The following is a 25,396-nucleotide window of genomic DNA, read 5'->3' as shown; positions in this document are numbered from 1 at the left end:
GAGTACCAGCGGCTGAGGCAAGCGTTCAACAATTTTTTTTAAATTGTATGTTTTTATATATTTCATTAAAAAACGCAGAAGGGATATTTTGACATGTAAATAAATGTTTAAAAACACTGATTTCACATGCCTGATTATTGAAGACTGCCCTGGTTCAACTTTCCTTGCAAAGTACTATATTATTTAAAATGTAAATATAAAATAATACAATTGTCTGGTCTGAAAGCAATCCTATCTTAAAGAAAAGCTAATCCTGCACCAACAAATGGCCTCAAGGTTGTACAATTCAGAATTTGACCAAAGCTTCTGAGAAAATGATGCCTCTAAAATTGCATAAAACTGGCATGCATGAAAAATAGTTTTGAAATCCAAATAAAAATCAGAGGTTCATGTCATCATGTGTTGGACTTTGTATTTGAAGTTCCGTTGTGCACTAAAATAAAATAAAATAGTTTCTTAAGGGAGGCTAAAATGGCGATAAAAAGGATGAATGACACCGAATGGAAGCCAAACAAGACGTGCTACAAGATGTTCTTTAGAAGCCGGAAGGAAGCGAAGCATGAGAACATCAGATGGTTAGAGTGACAAGACCGAAAAGAAACACCAGAAAATAGGAACTGAATGGGTGCTTTCTGCCCTGAAGAGAAAACTAGACACATACTGTAATAACAAACATATCGCATACAAAAATGTTGAGTTAATTATACTGTTGAGATCCTGCACTCCTCATTCACAAGGTTTGCCACTGATTTTCAAATGTATACAAGAATCTTTACTTTATTATACTATGTCGCAGGAGGCATCCAAAGGAATAATAAACAAAAATAATTCATTCTTCACACAAAATGACATTTTACTGTAATTTGGTTTAGGTTAAATTTTATTAAAGAGGGCAGAACTCTTCAACATCAGTTAAGTTCTCAATTTGTGTGGGACAAACACGTTAAATGATCTTTGATTTATTGCTGGTCCATGGAAGTGACACTTTTCTTATATAAAAGATATGGTAAGATTTTTGACCGGCATTTTTTTTTCTGTAGGTCTTTGAAAAACAGCAGAGCATTTTGGCTTTTTTCCCCACAGATTACTAAAAACATATTTTTTTTATTAAACTGCTGCCGTCGGCAGGGGCGCCGCTAGGGATTTTGGGCCCCATGAAAAGAATCTTTACAGGGCCCCCTGTATTATAATTTCATCATCATTAGGGGCCTCTCTGGGCCCCCTCCATCATGGGCCCCTAGAATCCGTCTCCTTTACCCCCCCTTTTCGGCGCCCCTGGCCGTCGGGCAGGAGATACAGGACGATAAAATGCTGGACAAACAGGTTCAAGAACACTTTCTACCCGAGAGCAATAGTGTCAGAAGAGTGTCTACATTGTGGGCATAAGTGTGAACTGTTTAATTATTATATTCTCACCAAATATTGTGTAAATATACAGTATATATATATACATAAAGACCTGTTATCGGTTGTAAAGGTCTGGAAATGATCGGTTATTGGTAGAGATGTCCGTTAAATGCTTTAAAATGCAATATTGGAAATTATCGGTATGGTTTTTTTTTGTTTTTTTATTAAATCAACATAAAAAACACAAGATACACTTACAATTAGTGCACCAACCCAAAAAACCTCCCTCCCCCATTCACACTCATTCACACAAAAGGGTTGTTTTTTTCTGTTATTAATATTCTGGTTCCTACATTATATATCAATACAATCTGCAAGGGATACAGTCCGTAAGCACACATGATTATGCGTGCTGCTGGTCCACTAATAGTACTAACCTTTAACAATTAATTTTACTCATTTTCATTAATTACTAGTTTCTATGTAACTGTTTTTATATTGCTTTACTTTCTTTTTTATTCAAGAAAATGTTTTTCATTTATTTATCTTATTGTATTAATTTTTTTTAAAATGACCTTATCGTCACCATACCTGGTTGTCCAAGTTAGGCATAATAATGTGTTAATTCCACGACTGTATATATCGGTATCGGTTGATATCGGTATCGGTAATTAAGAGTTGGACAATATCGGAATATCGGATATCTGCAAAAAAGCCATTATCGGACATCCCTAGTTATTGGTTTTGTTTACATTTTCATTATTGTAAATCCCTATTGGAAATTGAAATTAAAACATGTATCGCACTCCACCCATCACAAAAAGAGGCGACAGAAGTAAGATCTATTACATTTCTAACACGATATAAAGTTTTTTGCTCACTTTTTGCATTATGTCAGCTTATGCAAATTAGATGAAGTGTCATCTAGCATCTCCCCTGCAACCCACTGCCACAAATAGATTGCCATCCTTAGAGAAACACTGACTCCTATAATACAGAAGATCTTTGACTCACTTTACCATAGTCTTTCTGTTATGTTTTGATTTACTTTAGTTTTAGCACTTAATAGTGATGATCAGTTGAATAGCCCTGAACTCAAGGCTGGATAGGAATGACTGTTGATCTAATCATGGGTTTCACTTTCACCATCATTATCTTCCCACCCACAGTGGAGACAGTGACACAATTCAGCCGCACATAAACAACCACTGAGGTAATTCCATACTAAAAAATCTGCTTATTTGAATAAATAACTTGACAACAGGGAGTTTTTTTTTCCTGTGTGCGCAGTTAAAGGCCTACTGAAATGAATTTTTTTTATTTAAACGGGGATAGCAGATCTATTCTATGTGTCATACTTGATCATTTCGCGATATTGCCATATTTTTGCTGAAAGGATTTAGTATAGAACAACGACGATAAAGATTGCAACTTTTGGTATCTGATAAAAAAAAGGCTTGCCCCTACCGGAAGTAGCGTGACGTAGTCAGTTGAACATGTACGCAAAGTTCCCTATTGTTTACAATGATGGCCGCATGAAGTGAGAGAGATTCGGACCGAGAAAGCGACAATTTCCCCATTAATTTGAGCGAGGATGAAAGATTTGTGGATGAGTAAAGTGCAAGTGAAGGACTAGTGGGGAGTTGAAGCTATTCAGATAGGGAAGATGCTGTGAGAGCCGGGGGTGACCTGATATTCAGCTGGGAATGACTACAACAGTAAATAAACACAATACATATATATACTCTATTAGCCACAACACAACCAGGCTTATATTTAATATGCCACAAATTAATCCTGCATAAAAACACCTGCGTGTTTGTTATGCTAGCTCCTAGCTCCTCTGCTAGCTCCTAGCTCCATAGAACACGCCAATACAATTCAAACACCTGATCAACACACACAATCACTCAGCCCAAAAGACCGTTCACCTAACCCAAGGTTCATAAAGCTTATATATTTTTAAAAAGTTACGTACGTGACGCGCACATACGGTCAAGCTATCAAATGTTTAGCAGCCAAGGCTGCATACTCACGGTACCTGATATTCAGCTGGGAATGACTACAACAGTAAATAAACACAAGACATATATATACTCTATTAGCCACAACACAACCAGGCTTATATTTAATATGCCACAAATTAATCCTGCATAAAAACACCTGCGTGTTTGTTATGCTAGCTCCTAGCTCCTATGCTAGCTCCTAGCTCCATAGAACACGCCAATACAATTCAAACACCTGATCAACACACACAATCACTCAGCCCAAAAGACCGTTCACCTAACCCAAGGTTCATAAAGCTTATATATTTTTAAAAAGTTACGTACGTGACGCGCACGTACGGTCAAGCTATCAAATGTTTAGCAGCCAAGGCTGCATACTCACGGTACCTGGTATTCAGCGGGGAATGACTAAAACAGTAAATAAACACAAGACATATATTTACTCTATTAGCCACAACACAACCAGGCTTATATTTAATATGACACAAATTAATCCTGCATAAAAACACCTAAGTCTTTGTTATGCTAACTCTTAGCTCCTATGCTAGCTCCTAGCTCCATAGAACACGCCAATACAATTCAAACACCTGATCAACACACACAATCACTCAGCCCAAAAGACTGTTCACCTAACCCAAGGTTCATAAAGCTTATATATTTTAAAAAAGTTACGTACATACGCAAAAAAAGTTGCGCACATACGGTCAAGCGATCAAATGTTTAGAAGCCAAAGCTGCATACTCACAGTAGCACGTCTGCGTCTTTGTCATCCAAATCAAAGTAATCCTGGTAAGAGTCTGTGTTGTCCCAGTTCTCTACAGGCGTCTGTGTATCGAAGTCAAAAGTCCTCCTGGTTAGAGTCTCTGTTATCCGAGTTCTTCCATCTTGACTGCATCTTTCGGGAATGTAAACAAAGAAGCGCCGGCTGTGTACTGTTGTTGCTGACTACGTTTGAAAAATACGTCCATTTCGCACCGACAACTTTCTTCTTTGCTTGCTCAGCTTCCTTCTCCATAATGCAATGAACATGATTGCAACAGATTCACGAACACAGATGTCCAGAATACTGTGGAATTATGAAATGAAAACAGAGCTTTTTCGTATTGGCTTCAATGTGGAAGGCATACCCGTGTTCCCCGGGCTACGTCACGCGCATACGTCATCCGCAGAGGCGTTTCGAACCGGAAGTTTAGCGGCAAATTTAAAATGTCACTTTATAAGTTAACCCGGCCGTATTGGCATGTGTTATAATGTTAAGATTTCATCATTGATATATAAACTATCAGACTGCGTGGTCGGTAGTAGTGGGTTTCAGTAGGCCTTTAAGTCTGTAAACAAATCACCCACAAGTTAGTGTCAATATAAACTGACACAGTCCTCAGGGGACAGTTAGGATGAATGCTGAGCTTCCTCACTCATGTTTCTCCTTTTAACTTCCTCTACAAGAAAATATACAGCCCAGTCTTACCTCAACTTAAGAGTGTTTTGAGATAAGAGCTGTCTCTCGGCTAATTGTTATGCTTTAAGTTGAAAGCAAAAAATTTAGTTACAAGCATGCCTGCCATTAGTGGGCGAAGCAAATGCCACAGTGAACCCTGTAATATCCGCCCAAAACATCTGGTCTAACTCGCTAGCGCCGTCAGACCAATGTGGATCACCTCGCACAGCCGTAACTTCCTGGCACTAAACCTGCAGAAAATATTTCCTCTCAGGTTTCTCTTTGTTTACTAGGGCTGCAACTAACAACTATTTTGATAATTGACTAGCCATCGACTATATTAACGATTAGTCAACTAGTCGGATTATAAAGCGCACACATCTTCCCTTTTAAATTCAGCTTGACATATTTTTAGGCACATGCTAACTAACATAAAGATGACTAATTAATTCATAAATAATTAAGCCGTTACAAAAAATTTGATAACTATTAAACTATTGTCCATTTAAAAGGACAGAAAAAGTGCAAAATAAAACAAGTATACTTTTTTATGTAAAAACAAAAAAGGACAGTTAAAACATCAGCAATAACAACAAATAATAAAACAATAAAACTATCTTCCTCAAAAAGAAACAAGCATTTTGTGATGATGCGTTTAAAAAGCTGCACACTGATATCTTTTTGATTAGCTCCTGGCATTTTTAGTATTCTAATAGACTCAATGCATATAATTGTATTATTAATTCATTCTAAACATTTTAGCCATGTAATAGATTATATGTTTTATCAAAGAAGATTAAACATATAATTCTTTGATATCAGGGCATTGGTGCCTAATGCCCAATTCTCTGTACATCAGAGAATTGATTTCAAAATCCTCCTGCTCACATATAAATCACTACATGGTCTAGGGCCCAAGTATATCACTGATATGCTCCCACTATATAAGCCCTCTAGATCAGTGGTCCCCAACCTTTTTGTAGCTGCGGACCGGTCAACGCTTGAAAATTTGTCCCACGGACCGGTGAGGGGGGGAGGGGGGGGGGGGGTTTAAAAAAGAATGTCTTTATTTTTTTTATTTTTTTTTACATAAATAAATACAATCATGTGTGCTTACGGACTGTATCCCTGCAGACTGTATTGATCTATATTGATATATAATGTATATATTGTGTTTTTTATGTTGATTTCATTAAAAAAAACCAAAAAAAAAACAATTTTTTTTATTTTTTATTTTTTTTATTTCTTGTGCGGCCCGGTACCAATCGGTACCGGTCTGCGGCCCGGTGGTTGGGGACCACTGCTCTAGATCACTAAGATCTTCTGAGACCAATCTGTTAGCGGTTCCCAGAGTAAACTCAAATCAAGGGAGCGCATCATTCAGTCACTATGCAACAAATAGCTGGAATAAACTTCCTGAAGATGTCAGACTCTCCCCAACTCTGACTACTTTTAAAACTAGACTGAAGACTTTTATGTTCACCTTAGCTTTCAGCTAAATCTTTTAATCATTTAACTTTTAACGTCCGCACTGTTTTTATTTTTATTGTCGGCATTTTGATTTTGCTTTTATTTTCTTTCATTTCACTTTGTTGTCTGTGAAGCACTTTGAGTCTGCCTTGTGTATGAAAAGCGCTATACAATAAAGTTGCCTTGCCTAATGTTTAGAGCGTGCGTGCGATTGACGTTTGTCATTGTGCCTTTCTTCACTGCATTGCAAACTTTTAATTGATTTGGACAAAAGTATAGCTGGTGGACTTTGGCTAAAATGATAGTTAAATCTATTTTTCACACAACTGTGTCTCACACTTGTTAGCAAGCTAGCAAGGTACAAGCTAACTCTCTTACAGAGTTGAGACTGCATCCTCCAGATGTCCGACATTCTTCCGCTTTAAATGCTCCCTTACTACAAATATAGTGTCATAAAAACCAGATTTGCTTTGCAAAATGAGCAAGGTATTTATATTTTTAAAAAGAATGGGAGGAAATTTTAGCACACTTTACATATTTTCACTCGCGATGTGGTTGCGAGTGATGACGTCATGACTATGTCGACAAAATTTGTCCGTGACAAATGTTATTGTCGACGAATCGTTGCATTTCTAATGTTTACATTCTCACACTTTGGAATATTTTTGTTACACTTTAAAAGGCATTTCTTACAAATTCCTTATTTTTGCACCTTAATTGTTTGTGTTATCCATGGTTGTGCCGGCATTTTCTTTCCTCTCTGACTTGATAAGGGCATTATAAATCAGAGGAGTGTTACATTTCAAAAACAAATATTTACATTTGATATAGCACCCACTGCGACCTCGAAAGGGACAAGCGGTAAAATATGGATGGATATTTTTCTCCTGTTCCCTATTTTCAAAAAGTCATAAAAAATATTAATAATTATCAATATCAACAGATATAAAACCCTCATATCGTGATACAGTTTTCAGCCATATCGCCCAGCCCTATTATTATTACAATACCTAAAAAAAAAACTACAGTATTTGTTAGTAGCACATTCTCTGTATTGTCTGTGTGGAGTTTGCATGTTCTCCCCGTGACTGCGTGGGTTCCCGTCGGGTACTCTGGCTTCCCCCCACCTCCAAAGACATGCACCTGGGGATAGGTTGATTGGCAACACTAATTTGGCCCTAGTGTGTGAATGTGAGTGTGAATGTTGTCTGTCTATCTGTGTTGGCCCTGCGATGAGGTGGCGACTTGTCCAGGGTAGGGCTGTACGGTATACCGGTATTAGTATAGTACCGCGTTACTAATGACTAATTTTCGGTACTATACCGCCTCTAAAAAAGTACCGGTCCACAACCCCCGTCGTCGTCACGTCGTGTCATTGCTGGTTTACGAGCAGACAAGCATTTTCTCGCACAATTACGGAGTACTTACAATCAGACAAGGTGTGTAGACAGAAAAGGGAGAACTAACAAATTTTGGCTTAAAAACTAACGATAAAGGTGAAGTTATAACACTGAAACGCCCTCAGGAAGAGGTGCTTTAAGACATGGCTAGCTAGCTAGCGACTAAAGTCCAGCCCCAGTCGGCAGTGTTTTAGCTACTTCTAAATCACTAATCCTCGCCTCCATGGCGACGAATAAAGTACGTTTCTTACAAGTATCATCCCTGCAGGACGAAGAATAGCTAAACATGCTTCACTACACACCGTTGCTCACCGGCATCAAAATGTAAACAAACGGCATTGGTGGATATTTATTTCGGGGTTTTTTCATTTAAATTATGTTTATAAACTCAGGTAATATATCCCTGGACACATGAGTACTTTAAATATGACCAATGTATTATCCTGTAACGACTTGGTATCGGATTGATACCCAAATTTGTGGTATCATCCAAAACTAATGTAAAGTATCAAACAACAGAAGGATAACTGATTATTACATTCAACAGAAGTGTAGATATAACATGTTAAAAGAGAAAGTAAGCAGATATTAACAGTAAATGAACAAGTAGATTATTAATTCATTTTCTACCACTTGTCCTTAATAATTTTGACAAAATAATAAAATGGAAAATGACAATATGTTACTGCATAGGTCAGCAGTTAAATTAGGAGCCTTTGTTTACTTACTTACTACTAAAAGACAAGTTGTCTTGTATGTTCACTATTTTATTTAAGTTTTTGTCAAAACGTAAGATTTTTTTGTTAAAATAAAGCCAATAATGCAATTTTTTGTGGTCCCCATTATTTGAGTTTGAGTTTATTTCGAACATGCAAGCATACACACGATACATCACAATTTCCAGTTTCACTTTTCAACATGTTCGAAAAGGAGTAGGAAGAAGCAGAGTTTATTTAATCCTACCCCTTTTCTTTTACATAACAGTTGTTAAAACTTTTGTTCACTTCCTGTTCTCAATTTATTCACAATATACTCCATAAGTAATCACAATAAAAATAAACAAATAATATTTGGTGAAGTATGTCATATTACATATAATGAGATAAGTAAGATTATTTTGAGAATGAAAGAATGAAAGAATGGATGGATGGAATAAATCCAGAATGTTTATCATGGTTCTTCTTCTTTGTACTTTGTGAACACTTTAAGTTTGAAGAGTTTCTTGAAGTGGATCGTATTAGTACATTGTTTGATTGCTTTGCTTAATCCATTGCATAATTTAATTCCACATACTGATATACTGAAGGTCTTAAGTGTTGTACGTGCATACAGATGTTTTAAATTAAATTTTTCTCTGAGATTATATTTCTCCTCTTTTTTTGAGAAGAATTGTTGTATATTCTTGGGTAGCAGGTTATAGTTTGCTTTATGTATAATTTTAGCTATTTGCAAATTCACTATGTCGTGGAATTTCAGTATTTTTGATTCAATAAATAAAAGATTTGTATGTTCTCTATATCCAACATTATGTAGTATTCTAACTGATCTTTTTTGTAACACCATTAACGAATGAAGTGTACTTTTGTAGTTATTTCCCCATATTTCTACACAGTAACTCAGCTATGGTAACACTAGCGAGATTTAGAAAATTACCAAAAAGTATCGAAATAATTTTGGTACCGGTACCAAAATATTGGTATCGGGACAACACTAGTCCAGGGTGTACCCCGCCTTCTGCCCAAGTGCAGCTGGAATAGGCTCCAGCATCCCCCGCGACCCCGAGAGGGACAAGAGCTAGAAATATATGGATGGATTGTTTTTAAAAATATTTCTTCCCCAAAAGTTTGTTTTTCTTTTTTAAATATGTTAAAATTGTGCTGTTTTGGAGGGGCAAACACCAATGGTTGCAATTAGTTCAATGGGGGACATTGATTTGAGATACAAGTGCTTTGAGTTAAGAGCTCTGTCGCAGAACCAGTTAAGCTCCTAAACTGAGGTACTACTATATATGCATGTGATGCTTAAAGGCCTACTGAAACCCACTACCACCGACCACGCAGTCTGATAGTTTATATATCAATGATGAAATCTTAACATTGCAACACATGCCAATACGGCCGGGTTAACTTATAAAGTGCAATTTTAAATTTCCCGCTAAACTTCCGGTTGAAAACATCTATGTATGATGACGTATGCGTGTGACATCAATCATTGAAACGGAAGTATTCGGACACCATTGTATCCAATACAAAAAGCTCTGTTTTCATTGCAAAATTCCACAGTATTCTGGACATCTGTGTTGGTGAATCTTTTCCAATTTGTTTAATGAACAATGAAGACTGCAAAGAAGAAAGCAGTAGGTGGGATCGGTGTATTAGCGGCTGGCTGCAGCAACACAACCAGGAGGACTTTGACTTGGATAGCAGACGCGCTATCCGACGCTAGCCGCCGACCGCATCGATGATCGGGTGAAGTCCTTCGTCGCTCCGTCAATCGCTGGAACGCAGGTGAGCACGGGTGTTGATGAGCAGATGAGGGCTGGCTGGCGTAGGTGGATAGCTAATGTTTTTAGCATAGCTCTGTGAGGTCCCGTAGCTAAGTTAGCTTCAATGGCGTCGTTAGCAACAGCATTGTTAAGCTTCGCCAGGCTGGAAAGCATTAACCGTGTAGTTATAGGTCCATGGTTTAATAGTATTATTGATTTTCTGTCTATCCTTTCAGTCAGGGGTTTCTTTCTATCTGCAGTTAAGCCCGATGCTATCACGTTAGCTCCGTAGCTAAAGTGCTTCACCGATGTATTGTCGTGGAGATAAAAGTCACTGTGAATGTCCATTTTGCGTTCTCGACTCTCATTTTCAAGAGGATATAGCAGAGGTGGGACCAAGTCATTGCTTTGCAAGTCACAAGTAAGTCTCAAGTCTTTGCCCTCAAGTCTCGAGTCAAGTCCCGAGTCAAGTCAGGCAAGTCCCGAGTCAAGTCCAAAGTCAAGACTGGAAAGTCTCAAGTCAAGTCACAAGTCCTGCATTTTGAGTTTCGAGTCCTTTCAAGTCCTTTTAACCACAGACTAATATATTTACACAGATTGTGTATGCTTTTAAACCGCTGTATTTATTTATTAAAACAAGTGCATTTGAAATAGCAGGAAAGAAAATAGTGCTGACATTGCACTTCATAATAGCACTATTAACCAGTCATTTTAATAGTTTAAACAATTTTAAACATTTAACTCATTCCTTTACAGAATAAACACATTTGCAAAAACAAGTGCAACTGTACTTATTTGTACAAAAGTGTTAACATTGTATTTCCATGGCATATTGCATTGTAACTGGTTCCACAGCAGTTTCTATTCTGTTCTTACCTTATCTCATTGATCTCATCTCATACTGTGTGTGTGTTGATGTGTGCGTACACATGAAAAGCATAACAAATACATGAACATAACAATGAACAGAGTTGTACTTTTTAGATGTCAGGACCCTATGCAATATGTACACATATTCTTAATATAGTATATATTTTAACTGACCTTTATTTGACTATGTTTGTCTTTTTGTAGGTGGCTAAAATACGCGGTGCTGCTGACCGCCGTCTAACGTTATGTTACTGTGTGTGATACATTGACTAACGTAACGTTATGTATAGGTACCTCATGCAACCCTGCTTAAAAAATCACTTGACAAAAAGTATGAATAAGGTAGCAAACTGCAGTGGACGCAACATATTGCCGCGTTTGAAATGACGTTATAACCATAAACATCTTATAAGTAGACGCAATATTGGTTGCTGTGACGCGAGCAATTTGCATCTTGATGTGGTGATGAGGAGCCGGCGAGCAGCCTAAACTGACAGTTGACAGGTAGAAAACAAAGATGCTAAACTGACAGTTGACAGGTAGAAAACAAAGATGCTAAACTGACAGTTGACAGGTAGAAAACAAAGATGCCGGGCTGGTGTTCAGCGTTTTCCTGCTCAAATGAGCGGACTGTTGAAAATAGGAATCGGGGGATTACTTTTCACAAGTAAGATTTAACATTAAAGGCCTACTGAAATTAATTGTTTTTATTTAAATGGGACAAGCAGATCCATTCTATGTGTCATACTTGATCATTTCGCGATATTGCCATATTTTTGCTGAAAGGATTTAGTAGAGAAAATCGACGATAAAGTTCGCAACTTTTGCTCGCTGATAAAAAAAGCCTTGCCTGTACCGGAAGTAGCGTGACGTCACAGGAGCTAGTATTCCTCACAATTCCCCGTTGTTTACAATGGAGCGAGAGATTCGGAACGACAAAGCCACGATTACCCCATTAATTTGAGCGAGGATGAAAGATTCGTAGATGAGGAACGTTACAGTGAAGGATTACAGAGGCAGTGATGGACGTATCTTTTTTCGCTCTGACCGTAACTTAGATACAAGCTGGCTCATTGGATTCCACACTCTCTCCTTTTTCAATTGTGGATCACGGATTTGTATTTTAAACCACCTCGGATACTATATCCTCTTGAAAATGAGAGTCGAGCACGCGAAATGGACATTTAAAGTGACTTTTATCTCCACGACAATACATCGGTGGCACACTTAGCTACTGAGCTAACGTGATAGCATCGTTCTCAAATGAAGATAGAAACAAAAGAAATAAACCCCTGACTGGAAGGATAGACAGAAGATCAACAATACTATTAAACCATGTACATGTAACTACACGGTTCAAAATTCTCAGCCTGGTAAGGCTTAACAATGCTGTTGCTAACGACGCTAAGGCTAATTTAGCAACTTAGCAACCGGACCTCACAGAACTATGATGAAAACATTAGCGCTCCACCTACGCCAGCCAGCCCTCATCTTCCCATCAACAGCCGTGCTCACCTGCGTTCCAGCGATCGACGGCGCGACGAAGGACTTCATCCGTGGGTTTGGCGGCAAGCATCGACTAGGCGTAGTAAGTAGTCCTTGTTGTGTTGCTGTAAGTATTGTACTTAGCCGCTAATACGCCTAATCAGCCTCCATTGTTCATTAAACAAATTGCAAAAGATTCATCAACACAGATGTCCAGAATACTGTGGAATTTTGTCGAAGAAAACGAGAGGTTTTTGTATCGGGTCGATGGGGTACAACCACTTCCGTGGATTTTGTGACGTCACGCGCATAAATCATATCCAAAGGAGTTTTTCAACCGGAAGTGTGGCTGGAATTTTAAAATTGCACTTTATAAGTTAACCCGGCCGTATTGGCATGTGTTTCAATGTTAAGATTTCATCATTGATATATAAACTATCAGACTGCGTGGTCGGTAGTAGTGGGTTTCAGTAGGCCTTTAATGTACTATTGGTTGTATTTTATGAAAATAACATTACCACAGAGTTGAGAAGGAGCAAAGATCTTCAATATTTGTATGTGAAAATCACAAATAAATCTTCTGGGGAAGGATGACGCCCCTACAGGGGTTTGGTTTACAAACTTTCTGCCCCACCTAAAACAAAATTCACCAGCCGCCATTGATTATGATGCATTCTCATTTTAGGCAAAATATAAGACAATACTTTCTTAACAGTATAATTGTAACCAGGAATAAGTCTTCAAGTAACAATATTCAAATACATTGTTGGGTAAAACAGAATTCGGTTTCATTCTGAATCCAGTGAAACAGATTGGTGGTTTTAGCTGATATAAAGACTTTCAGGTGTTTATATATGTTTAAGTATTTGGCAGACGCTTTTATCCAAAGCGACATACATAAAAAATACATATATAACAATCACTGTAAACATGATCATTTAAGGGAAGAATGTAATACAAAATATCAATACAAAGTGTCACGACAGAATAAACTCTCTGCTGCTGCAGCAACAGAGATACGGTCTATAAGATATATAGATATCTAATGTATTCATACATTGTTTGTGTAGCATAGTAACGTAATCATATTGTTTCTTCCATTTAAAAATAGCTGACCGTTTTTTCCCCCCTTCTCTGGGATTATATTCCCAGTTTTAATCTCGGACGTCTGGTCACTTATAGCGTATAAGAATATTCTATTACTGTTAAGCAAACTATGAATAATAAAACATGTGTCCGTTATCATAGCTACACGTATGACAAAAAAGTGCGCGAAAATGAGTGGTATTCAGTGAGGTAAAATGAATTAAATGCGCTGACAGTTCATTGCTCCTGCCAAATGAATTGCACTGAGTGGAGCGGATCACCACTCCAAGATGGCAGTAGCGCTCGATGCTGTGTACCCTTATAAGATGTCTATGGTTATGACGTTAGCAGTGAGTTTACAGCCTCACTTATTTAACTACACAGCAAATAAAAGTCACGTTACTTAGCCAATAAACGTTATCTTACATTCAAAACTTACCCTTCTTAGTGCAACTTCAATTGTCGAACGAAGTTGGAAGTTGTTGCGTCTCAGTCTGTAATATTCGAACTGCGTGATTTGCATACGGCAATTCGTTGACCAAGTCGTAGTTTTTATACCCGAACGAAACCAACTTTGGTATAAATCTTTCTCACTGGCGCGTTGTTTGACAACTCTTGTTCAGTGGTTGTCCTGCAATTTGATTGGATCAATGCTGTAATGAAAACAATGTAGATCTCATTTGATTGGCTGTTGTACTGAGAGCACACACGCTGACACGCAGCACACACGCTGACAGATAGACAGACACGTACAAAATGAAAGCTATAGAGCGCTCCCAATAAACTTTTTAAGCTTTAGGTTTTGGGGAAAGTAGCAAGTCATGTCAAGTCAAAAGGCTCAAGTCCAAGTGAAGTCACAAGTCATTGATGTTAAAGTCTAAGTCGAGTTGCAAGTCTCCTTACATTTTGTCAAGTCGAGTCTAAAGTCATCAAATTCATGACTCGAGTCTGACTCGAGTCCAAGTCATGTGACTCGAGTCCACACCTCTGGGATATAGTATCCGAGGTGGTTTAAAATACAAATCAGTTATCCACAATAGAAAAAGGAGAAAGTGTGGTATCCAATGAGCCCTTGTACCTAAGTTACGGTCAGAGCGAAAAAAGATACGTCCTGCACTGCAGTCTAGTCCTTCACTCTTACGTTCCTCATCCACAAATCTTTCATCCTCGCTCAAATTAATGGGGTAACCATCGCTTTCTCTGTCCAAATCGCTCTCGTTGCTGGTGTAAACAATGGGGAAATGTGAGGAGCCTTTCAACCTGCGACGTCACGCTACTTCCGGTACAGGCAAGGCTTTTTTTATCAGCGACCAAAAGTTGCTAACTTTATCGTCGATGTTCTCTACTAAATCCTTTCAGCAAAAATATGCCAATATCGCGAAATGATCAAGTATGACACAGAGAATGGATCTGCTATCCCCGTTTAAATAAAAAAAATTCATTTTAGTAGGCCTTTACAATATATTTTTTTCAGACTGTTATTCTAACAGGAACTTAAACGTTCCACCATAATGAAATGTGTTGTTTCCTGTTTACAATACCAACTACACTCAACAGTTTGTGAGAACACCCCCAAAAAGCCTTTTAGTTTTCCTGTTGACCCCCAAATGTCACACAACCCCTAGTAGTCTAATTACACACATTCCCTTTTACATTGTACACACTGCAGCCGTTTTAATCATTTGGCTTAAAAGTGACTACGCCGTTTTAAGCACTGGGCAGTTAGGATTGAAAAAAGTAGTTTTAGGTGTTGCTCCACATGACAAAATGATTGTAGATAAGCCTGCAAAGGTAAAAATGTCACATTTTTGAATGCGACTAACGTTCCTCGGTGAAGTCAAACAGCAGCCGTGATGTAGTTCAAATAAGTGGGCATGACTTTGGGAGTAAAGTTACACACAGGCAAGGGAGGGGGACTCCGGTTTAACTGCAAAAACTATCTCAGAAACATTCAAACGGGGGGGAAAAAATCAAAAAGAAGTGATTTAGTTGTGTTGTTGCGTCGCTGTGTGTGACATTAGCGGCCATGTTGACGAACTCCATGTTCAACTAACAAAACATTACAAGTTGGCTCATAATTTAAATTAAACCGCACATATTAGAATATATATTTTTGGGTTTTGTTTAAAACGAATTGAATGTACTTACAGGGGGTTGGTGTCGACAGGTATTAACACACAAACATGAAGCTTCAGACTTCCAACAGCGGTTTTCACTTTTAGGTCCTTTTCCGTTCGTTTCTTCCTGCTTAAATCATGTCACGGTCGTCGGGCTTTTTATGTCCGTAGTTAAGAAGCATGCCTCCGTAGCGGCTGCCTGCCCGCCCTACACCGGTGCTCACTGTACTGAATGATGTAGAAGATGTTTTTTTTTGTTGCCAGAAAGTCACTCCTTTCCAGCGCCATATTCCCTCCCCTTGTTGCAGCCTAGCCTGCCCCCACAACCTATTTCACACCCCAATGCCTTTCAATAGTACACTAACTTCATTAATGTGACACCGGCTCATTCCGCACTCTTGTATTACTAATAACACTTAAATAAATACTGCTTGAACTATACAGTCGTGGTCAAAAGTTTACATACACTTATAAAGAACATAATGTCATGGCTGTCTTGAATTTCCAATAATTTCTACAACTCTTATTTTTTGTGATAGAGTGATTGGAGCACATACTTGTTTGTCACAAAAAACATTCATGACTTTTGGTTCCTTTATGAATTTATTATGGGTCTACTGAAAATGTGACCAAATCTGCAGGGTCAAAAGTATACATACAGCAATGTTAAAGGCCTACTGAAATGATTTTTTTTATTTAAACGGGGATAGCAGATCCATTTTATGTGTCATACTTGATAATTCCGCGATATTGCCATATTTCTGCTGAAAGGATTTAGTAGAGAACATCGACGATAAAGTTCACAACTTTTGGTCGCTGATAAAAAAGCCTTGCCTGTACCGGAAGTAGCGTGACGTCGCAGGTTGAAAGGCTCCTCACATTTCCCCATTGTTTACACCAGCAGCGAGAGCGATTCGGACCGAGAAAGCGATGATTACCCCATTAATTTGAGCGAGGATGAAAGATTTGTGGATGAGGTACGTGAGAGTGAAGGACTAGAGTGCAGTGCAGGACTTATCTTTTTTCGCTCTGACCGTAACTTAGGTACAAGGGCTCATTGGATTCCACACTTTCTCCTTTTTCTATTGTGGATCACGGATTTGTATTTTAAACCACCTCAGATACTATATCCTCTTGAAAATGAGAGTCGAGAACGCGAAATGGACATTCACAGTATCTTTTATCTCCACGACAATACATCGGCGAAGCACTTTAGCTACGGAGCTAACGTGATAGCATCGGGCTTAACTGCAGATAGAAACAAAAGAAATAAACCCCTGACTGGAAGGATAGACAGAAGATCAACAATACTATTAAACAATGGACCTGTAACCACACGTTTAATGCTTTCCAGCCTGGCGAAGCTTAACAATGCTGTTGCTAACGACGCCATTGAAGCTAACTTAGCTACAGGACCTCACAGAGCTATGCTAAAAACATTAGCTATCCACCTACGCCAGCCAGCCCTCATCTGCTCATCAACACCCGTGCTCAACTGCGTTCCAGCGATCGACGGAGCGATGAAGGACTTCACCCGATCATCGATGCGGTCGGCGGCTAGCGTCGGATAGCGCGTCTACTATCCAAGTCAAAGTCCTCCTGGTTGTGTTGCTACAGCCAGCCGCTAATACACCGATCCCACCTACAGCTTTCTTCTTTGCAGTCTTCATTGTTCATTAAACAAATTGCAAAAGATTCACCAACACAGATGTCCAGAATACTGTGGAATTTTGCGATGAAAACAGAGCTGTTTGTATTGGATACAATGGTGTCCGAATACTTCTGTTTCAACGATTGACGTCACGCGCATACGTCATCATACATAGACGTTTTCAACCGTAAGTTTCGCGGGAAATTTAAAATTGCACTTTATAAGTTAACCCGGCTGTATTGGCATGTGTTGCAATGTTAAGATTTCATCATTAATATATAAACTATCAGACTGCGTGGTCGGTAGTAGTGGGTTTCAGTAGGCCTTTAATATTTGGTTTCATGTCCCTTGGCAAGTTTCACTGCAATAAGGCGCTTTTGGTAGACATCCACAATCTTCTGGTTGAATTTTTGACCACTCTTCTTGACAAAATTGGTGCAGTTCAGCTAAACGTGTTGGTTTTCTGACATGGACTTGTTTCTTCAGCATTGTCCACACATTTAAGTCAGGACTTTGGGAAGGCCATTCTAAAACCTTATGTGGAGGTTGCCCACCAGGGGGTTTTTCGGACCACCAATCATCATCATGAGAGCCCGGTTCAGGTTCACAATATATAATTATTTTTTCCAAATAAAGTCTCTGTGTTGCTTTTCAGCAATTGTCTTTCTGTCCGTCACGCTTTCGCTCTCACTCCAGCTCCCCTCCAGTTCCAACCACCACTCTCCTCCCGGCTGCCTTTTAACAGAGCGACAGGTGATTAGATAACCAGGCCCAGGTGGGCCATTTACGCACCTGTCGCTGATTTCGAGGCCGGTCCCGGCACACCCCGCTTCTCTGCAGGCCCGCAGGCCACGCCCCCCTCCACACCTTAATAATAATAATAATGGATTAGATTTATATAGCGCTTTTCTAGACACTCAAAGCGCTTCACAGAGAAGTGAGAACCCATCATTCATTTTTACAACTCATTGATTCATCATTCATTCTCCGGTGTGAGCGGCACCGGGGGCAAGGGTGAAGTGTCCTGCCCAAGGACACAACGGCAGCGATTTTGGATGGTAAGAGGCGGGGAGCGAAGCTGCAACCCTCAGGTTTCTGGCACGGCCGCTCTACCCACTACGCCATGCCGCCCCTTAATTCTAGCCTGATTTAGCCATTCCTTTACCACTTTTGACATCTGTTTGGAGTCATTGTCCTGTTGGAACACCCAACTGCGCCCAAGAGCCAACCTCCGGGCTGATGATTTTAGGTTGTCCTGAAGAATTTGGAGGTAATCCTCCTTTTTCATTGTCCCATTTACTCTCTGTAAAACACCAGTTCCATTGGCAGCAAAACAGGCCCAGAGCATAATACTACCACCACCATGCTTGACGGTAGGATTGGTGTTCCTGGGATTAAAGGTCTCACCTTTTCTCCTCCAAACATATTGCTGGGTATTGTGGCCAAACAGCTAAATTTTTGTTTTGTCAGAAAACCAACAAATTTAGCTGAACTGCACCAATGTTGTCAAGAGGAGTGGTCAAAAATTCAACCAGAAGCTTGTGGATGGCTACCAAAAGCGCCTTATTGCAGTGAAACTTGCCAAGGGACATGAAACCAAATATTAATATCGCTGTATGTATACTTTTATCCAGCAGATTTGGTCACATTTTCAGTAGACCCATAATAAATTCATAAAAGAACCAAACTTCATGAATGTTTTTTGTGACCAACAAGTATGTGCTCCAATCACTCTATCACAAAAAAATAAGAGTTGTAGAAATTATTGGAAATTCAAGACAGCCATGACATTATGCCCTTTATTAGTGTATGTACACTTTTGACCACGACTGTACATATAATAAGCCTGCAAAAGTGTGCTAAAAGTTGAATGCAGGAATGTCCAAAGTGCGGCTCGGGGGCTATTTTGAAAATACTACAACCAAAAAAACATAAAACGTGGAATAAAAGAGCAAACGGGTGCAATGTAACAAGAAAATAAATAAAATAAAATATTGACACGATTAGATTTAGTTAGTTACAAGCATTATTGTCATTGTACAAGAACATACACAACCAAATTTAAGTGCTCTCCAAAATGTGTATAAAAAAGGATGAATAAATTCTTCAAAACCCAAAACCAGTGAAGTTGGCACGTTGTGTAAATCGTAAATAAAAACAGAATACAATGATTTGCTAATTATTTTCAACTTATATTCAATTGAATGGACTGCAAATACCAAACATTTAATGTTCGAACTAAGAAACTAATTTTTTTTGCAAATAATCATTAACTTAAAATTTAATGGCAGCAACACATTGCAAAAAAGTTGGCACAGGGGCATTTTTACCACTGTGTTACATGGCCTTTCCTTTTAACAACACTCAGTAAACGTTTGGGAACTGAGGAGACCAATTTTTTAAGCTTTTGCAGGTGGAATTCTTTCCCATTCTTGCTTGATGTACAACTTAAGTTGTTCAAAAGTCCGGGGGTCTCCGTTGTGGTATTTTAGGCTTCATAATGCGCCACACATTTTCAATGGGAGACAGGTCTGGACTACAGGCAGGCCAGTCTAGTACCCGCACTCTTTTACTATGAAGCCACGCTGTTGTAACACATGGCTTGGCATTGTCTTGCTGTAATAAGCAGGGGCGTCCATGGTAACGTTGCTTGGATGGCAACATATGTTGCTCCAAAACCTGTATGTACCTTTCAGCATTAATGGCGCCTTCACAGATGTGTAAGTTACCCATGTCTTGGGCACTAATACACCCCCATACCATCACAGATGCTGGCTTTTCAACTTTGCGCCTATAACAATGGTTCTTTTCTTCTTTGGTCCGGAGGACACAACGTCCACAGTTTCCAAAAACAATTTGAAATGTGGACTCGTCAGACCACAGAACACTTTTCCACTTTGTATCAGTCCATCTTAGATGAGCTCAGGCCCAGCGAAGCCGACGGCGTTTCTGGGTGTTGATGATAAACTGTTTTCGCCTTGCATAGGAGAGTTTTAACTTGCACTTACAGATGTAGCGACCAACTGTAGTTACTGACAGTGGGTTTCTGAAGTGTTCCTGAGCCCATGTGGTGATATCCTTTACACACTGATGTTGCTTGTTGATGCAGTACAGCCTGAGGGATCGAAGGTCACAGGCTTAGCTGCTTACGTGCAGTGATTTCTCCAGATTCTCTGAACCCTTTGATGATATTACGGACCGTAGATGGTGAAATCCCTAAATTCCTTGCAATAGCTGGTTGAGAAAGGTTTTTCTTAAACTGTTCAACAATTTGCTCACGCATTTGTTGACAAAGTGGTGACCCTCGCCCAATCCTTGTTTGTGAATGACTGAGCATTTCATGGAATCTACTTTTATACCCAATCATGGCACCCACCTGTTCCCAATTTGCCTGTTCACCTGTGGGATGTTCCAAATAAGTGTTTGATGAGCATTCCTCAACTTCATCAGTATTTATTGCCAGCTTTCCCAACTTCTTTGTCACGTGTTGCTGGCATCAAATCCTAAAGTTAATGATTATTTGCACAAAAAAAAATGTTTATCAGTTTGAACATCAAATATGTTGTCTTTGTAGCATATTCAACTGAATATGGGTTGAAAATGATTTGCAAATCATTGTATTCCGTTTTTATTTACATCTAACACAATTTCCCAACTCATATGGAAACAGGGTTTGTAGATCGGAATCTGGGTTTAACGTGGTTTGTGGAGCTCCCCCTGGTGTTGTGGTTATGGCGGTCATTTAAGGAAGTAGTTTGACATGTACTTCAGTATCAGGGAGGTGTAGCGAATTTTATAGACCAGGCTCAGTGCAAGTTGTTTTACTCTGTCCTCCACCCTGAGCCAGCCCACTTTGAAGAAGTGGGTAGGAATGAGGTGTGATCTGGGGTGGAGGTCTAGAAGTAATCTGATTAGCTTGTTCTGGGATGTTTGGAGTTTAGATTTGAGGGTTTTGGAGGTGCTAGGGTACCAGGAGGTGCATGCGTAATCGAAAAAGGGTTGAACGAGAGTTCCTGCTAGAATCCTCATGGTGCTTTTGTTGACCAGAGAGGAGATTCTATAGAGAAATCTCATTCGTTGGTTGACCTTTTTGATTACCTTGGTTGCCATTTTATCACAGGAAAGATTAGCCTCTAGAATGGAACCTAGGTAGGTGACCTCATCTTTCCTGGTGATAACAATGTCATCCACTTTTAAAGGGAAGTCATTGACTTTCTTAAGGTTGATGTGGGACCCAAACAGGATGGATTCCGTTTTACCCAAGTGTATGGATAGCTTGTTGTCAGCGAGCCAGGTGCAATATCTACAGAGTTCAGCACTGAGGATTTTCTCCACCTGTGACTTGTCCTTGTCTGATACCAGCAGGGCCGAGTCATCCGCAAACAAGAACAATTCACACTCGCATGCTGATGACATGTCATTTATGTATATCTGTCCATCTTAGATGAGCTCGGGCCCAGCGAAGCCGCTGGCGTTTCTGGGTGTTGTTGATAAATAACTTTCGCTTTGCATAGTAGTTTAAACTTGCACTTACAGATGTAATGACAAACTGTAGCTACTGACAGTGGTTTTCTGAAGTGTTCCTGAGCCCATGTGGTGATATCTTTTACACACTAATGTCGGTTTTTGATGCATTACCGTCTAAGGGATCCAAGGTAACGGGCATACTGCTTACGTGCAGTGATTTCTTCAGATTATTTGAACCTTTTGATGATAATACAGACCTTACATGGTGAAATCCCTAAATTCCTTGCAATAGCTCGTTGAGAAATGTTGTTCTTAAACTGTTCGACAATTTGCTCACGCATTTGTTCACAAAGTGGTGACCCCCGCCCAATCTTTATACTGCTTTTATACCCAATCATGGCAACCACCTGTTGCCAATTAGCCTGTTCATCTGTGGGATGTTCCAAATAAGTGTTTGATGAGCATTCCTCAACTTTCTCAGCCTTTTTTGCCACTTGTGCCAGCTTTTTTGAAACATGTTGCAGGCATCAAATTCCAAATGAGCTAATATTTGCAAAAAAAATAACAAAGTTTTCCAGTTCGAACGTTAAGTATCTTGTATTTGCAGTCTATTCAATTAAATATAGGTTGAAAAGGATTTGCAAATCATTGTATTCTGTTTTTATTTTTACGATTTACACAACGTGCCAACTTCACTGGTTTTGGGGTTTGTATGTACTTTACGTTAACAGCAATAAATTGTAAACAGTCTTCATTAGTAAGGTAGCTATGAATATACAATACACTGCATACTACTGTATATACTTGATGTTAGCAGCAATAAAATATGAACAGTCCTAATTGGTAAGGTAGATATAAATATAAGGCACACAGAGGTATTAATTGCACTTGGGTGTGGGGTTATGTGCATAGTAGAGTTCCAGATATTGCACTTGTAGTTCTAGCTATGGGAAGTGAAGGTTAGCGTGGTCAATGTTCTTATGGACCAAGGAAAAACAGTTTGTTATCTTGGAAGTACATAAGAATAATAACACAAAAATTCCAGGCAGGCAGTTATTTACTTTACAAATGTAATTTCTCAGAAAATAACAAAGACGTATAATCTATAGATCTAAAAATGATCTAGAACATCAATCCATCTTCTTCCGCTTATCCGAGGTCGGGTCGCGGGGGCAGCAGCCTAAGCAGGAAAGCCCAGACTTTCCTCTCCTCAGCCACTTCGTCCAGCTCTTCCCGGGGGATCCCGAGGCGTTCCCAGGCCAGCCGGGAGACATAGTCTTCCCAACGTGTCCTGGGTCTTCCCCGTGGCCTCCTACAGTGGTTGTCAAACTTTTTCACCAAGTACCACCTCAGAAAACACCTGGCTCTCCAAGTACCACCATAATTACCAACATTAAACTATTCTAGCATATTGGGCCCAAGTATTCATTAAAAACAAGGCATAGGTTTTATTTCACAAGTATATTTAATATTTTTGGCTACTGTAACAATAAACACAGTTTGAACAGTAACACTGTGTTTGAATATTTCATTAGTCATTAGCCTTTTGGCTAACTTTGCTAGCCACTGTAGCGTAGTAACCTATTATTCCTAATAAAGTGATACATACCGTCTTACTTAATTCATAATTGTAAAATACAAAATGATAAAGTCTACAGTACTTCAAGAAGCTGAAATTTAACCTCTGCCAAGACATAAAGAGACTGTAAAGTTTTTTTTTTTTTTAAATGTTTTATTACATTCATCTGAAGACACACATCACAATCAATTATTTATACAGTACCCAGCAGGCACAAGACCTTAAAACAACGTTGAGAACTTGTTGATTTAGGTCATGACGTTGAGCAACTCAAACATAACGTCGGAACAACAGGCTTTTTGACGACGTTTAATCAATGTTGTGTTCTGACGTTTATTTGACCATTGAATTTTGGTAATTTCCCAACCAACATTCCACAACACAAATACAACATTGAAACAACATGGTTTTTGACAACGTTTATTCAATGGCAGGTTCTGACGTTGATTTGACCTTTGAACGACAATGTGGATCCAACGTCAGACACCAACGTCAGTTTTAAAGTACCTGTATGTTTAATCAACGTTGTATCAATGTGTTGTGCCTGCTGGGTAAATGGCTAAAATGTTTACTGTAATTTTAAAAAAATTCAGCTTGAAACAGTTTCCAAATGTCAAAGACTTTAAAGCAGCACTAAGTAACTTTTCAACCTTCATAAAATATTGTCATAACTTTTGGGATGATACAAGGACTTACAACTAGTTGAATGATATCTCTGTCATGCCCTGAGGGGGTCTGTATCGCTCTCACTGGCACTTAACGACATTGAGGAGGGTGGCAGGAACTCTGCCACACAAAAAACTACAAATGTGCTGACTTGCTTTACGGCATACATCACTCCTCCTTTCCCCATTTGTTAAATACAAACAGAAAACTAAAGAAGAAGAAGAAGAATGCCCATATGTGCAATTGCTGTTATCATGGCCAAAGCTGTAAAACAACCAAAGAAACAAAAAGTTTTGTCTGAGGAGACAAAAAAAGAAAAAGGGAGGTTACATGGATAAAAGGAAAGTCAAGGATCTACATAGGCCTGGCTTTCACTTGCTGGCGTGAGCTCGAAGATGAGGGATTTTTAGCTGATGTTCCATGGGGTGTGTTTCTGCTAAACTAGTAAGTACCTTTTTGATGCTCAAATCAAAATGATAATGGAAATTTGCATGGTAGCAATAAATAGCCACCATCATGATAGTTCGCAGTTCTACGCTACTTCCTTCGTAAAAACTCTCCCGCCGGTCTTTCTTTGCTTCGTACCTCCTGATATATTCTTGGTACCAGCGTCATTTCTGTAGCGCAATCCAAGATCATTTGTTGATTGAGTCTGCTTTTTAACATCAGCATAGCCATTACAGACGAAATATTTGTAATGTGTGCCAATAGTACAGCGGACATGATGTCAGTGTGAAGGTATATGCGCTAGCCCTCATGGGAAATGTGTTTTTTTTTCTGGCAAAACACTACCGCTTTTGTCCACTGGTGCCGCCAAAATCAATCAAAACTAAAAGTTCTTAAAGGCCTACTGAAATGAAATTTTCTTATTTAAACGGGGATAGCAGATCCATTCTATGTGTCATACTTGATCATTTCGTGATATTGCCATATTTTTGCTGAAAAGATTTAGTAGAGAACATCGACGATAAAGTTTGCAACTTTTGGTCGCTGATAAAAAAAGCCTTGCCTGTACCGGAAGTAGCGTGACGTCACAGGTTGAAGGGCTCCTCACATTTGCACTTTGTTTACACCAGCAGCGAGAGCGATTCGGACCGAGAAAGCAATGATTACCCCATTAATTTGAGCGAGGATGAAAGATTCGTGGATGAGGAAAGTGAGAGTGAAGGGTTAGAGTGCAGTGCAGGACATATCTTTTTTCGCTCTGACCGTAACTTAGGTACAAGGGCTCATTGGATTCCACACTTTCTCCTTTTTCTATTGTGGATCACGGATTTGTATTTTAAACCACCTCGGATACTATATCCTCTTGAAAATGAGAGTCGAGAA

General features: G+C 39.1%; 1 protein-coding gene across 6 annotated transcripts in view; it reads right to left on the bottom strand.

Moving 5' to 3' along the window:
• The window catches only part of LOC133640975 (dystrobrevin beta-like), a 72,845-nt gene extending 56,828 nt beyond the window's left edge, over positions 1–16,017 (bottom strand). For 5 of the 6 annotated variants that reach the window (XM_062034721.1, XM_062034723.1, XM_062034724.1 and 2 more), the window contains exon 1: positions 15,736–16,017. The gene's annotated coding sequence lies outside the window, so the exon portion shown is untranslated. The remainder of the gene's footprint in view (positions 1–15,735) is intronic. The other variant, XM_062034725.1, reaches the window with a different exon arrangement.
• Positions 16,018–25,396: the final 9,379 nt, after the last annotated feature.

Source organism: Entelurus aequoreus, linkage group LG23 (genome assembly GCF_033978785.1).
Source record: "Entelurus aequoreus isolate RoL-2023_Sb linkage group LG23, RoL_Eaeq_v1.1, whole genome shotgun sequence".
NCBI classification, from domain to species: Eukaryota; Metazoa; Chordata; class Actinopteri; order Syngnathiformes; family Syngnathidae; genus Entelurus; species Entelurus aequoreus.
The sequence above is the reverse complement of the archived record's forward strand: the minus strand, read 5'-3'. Positions and strand labels throughout refer to the sequence as shown.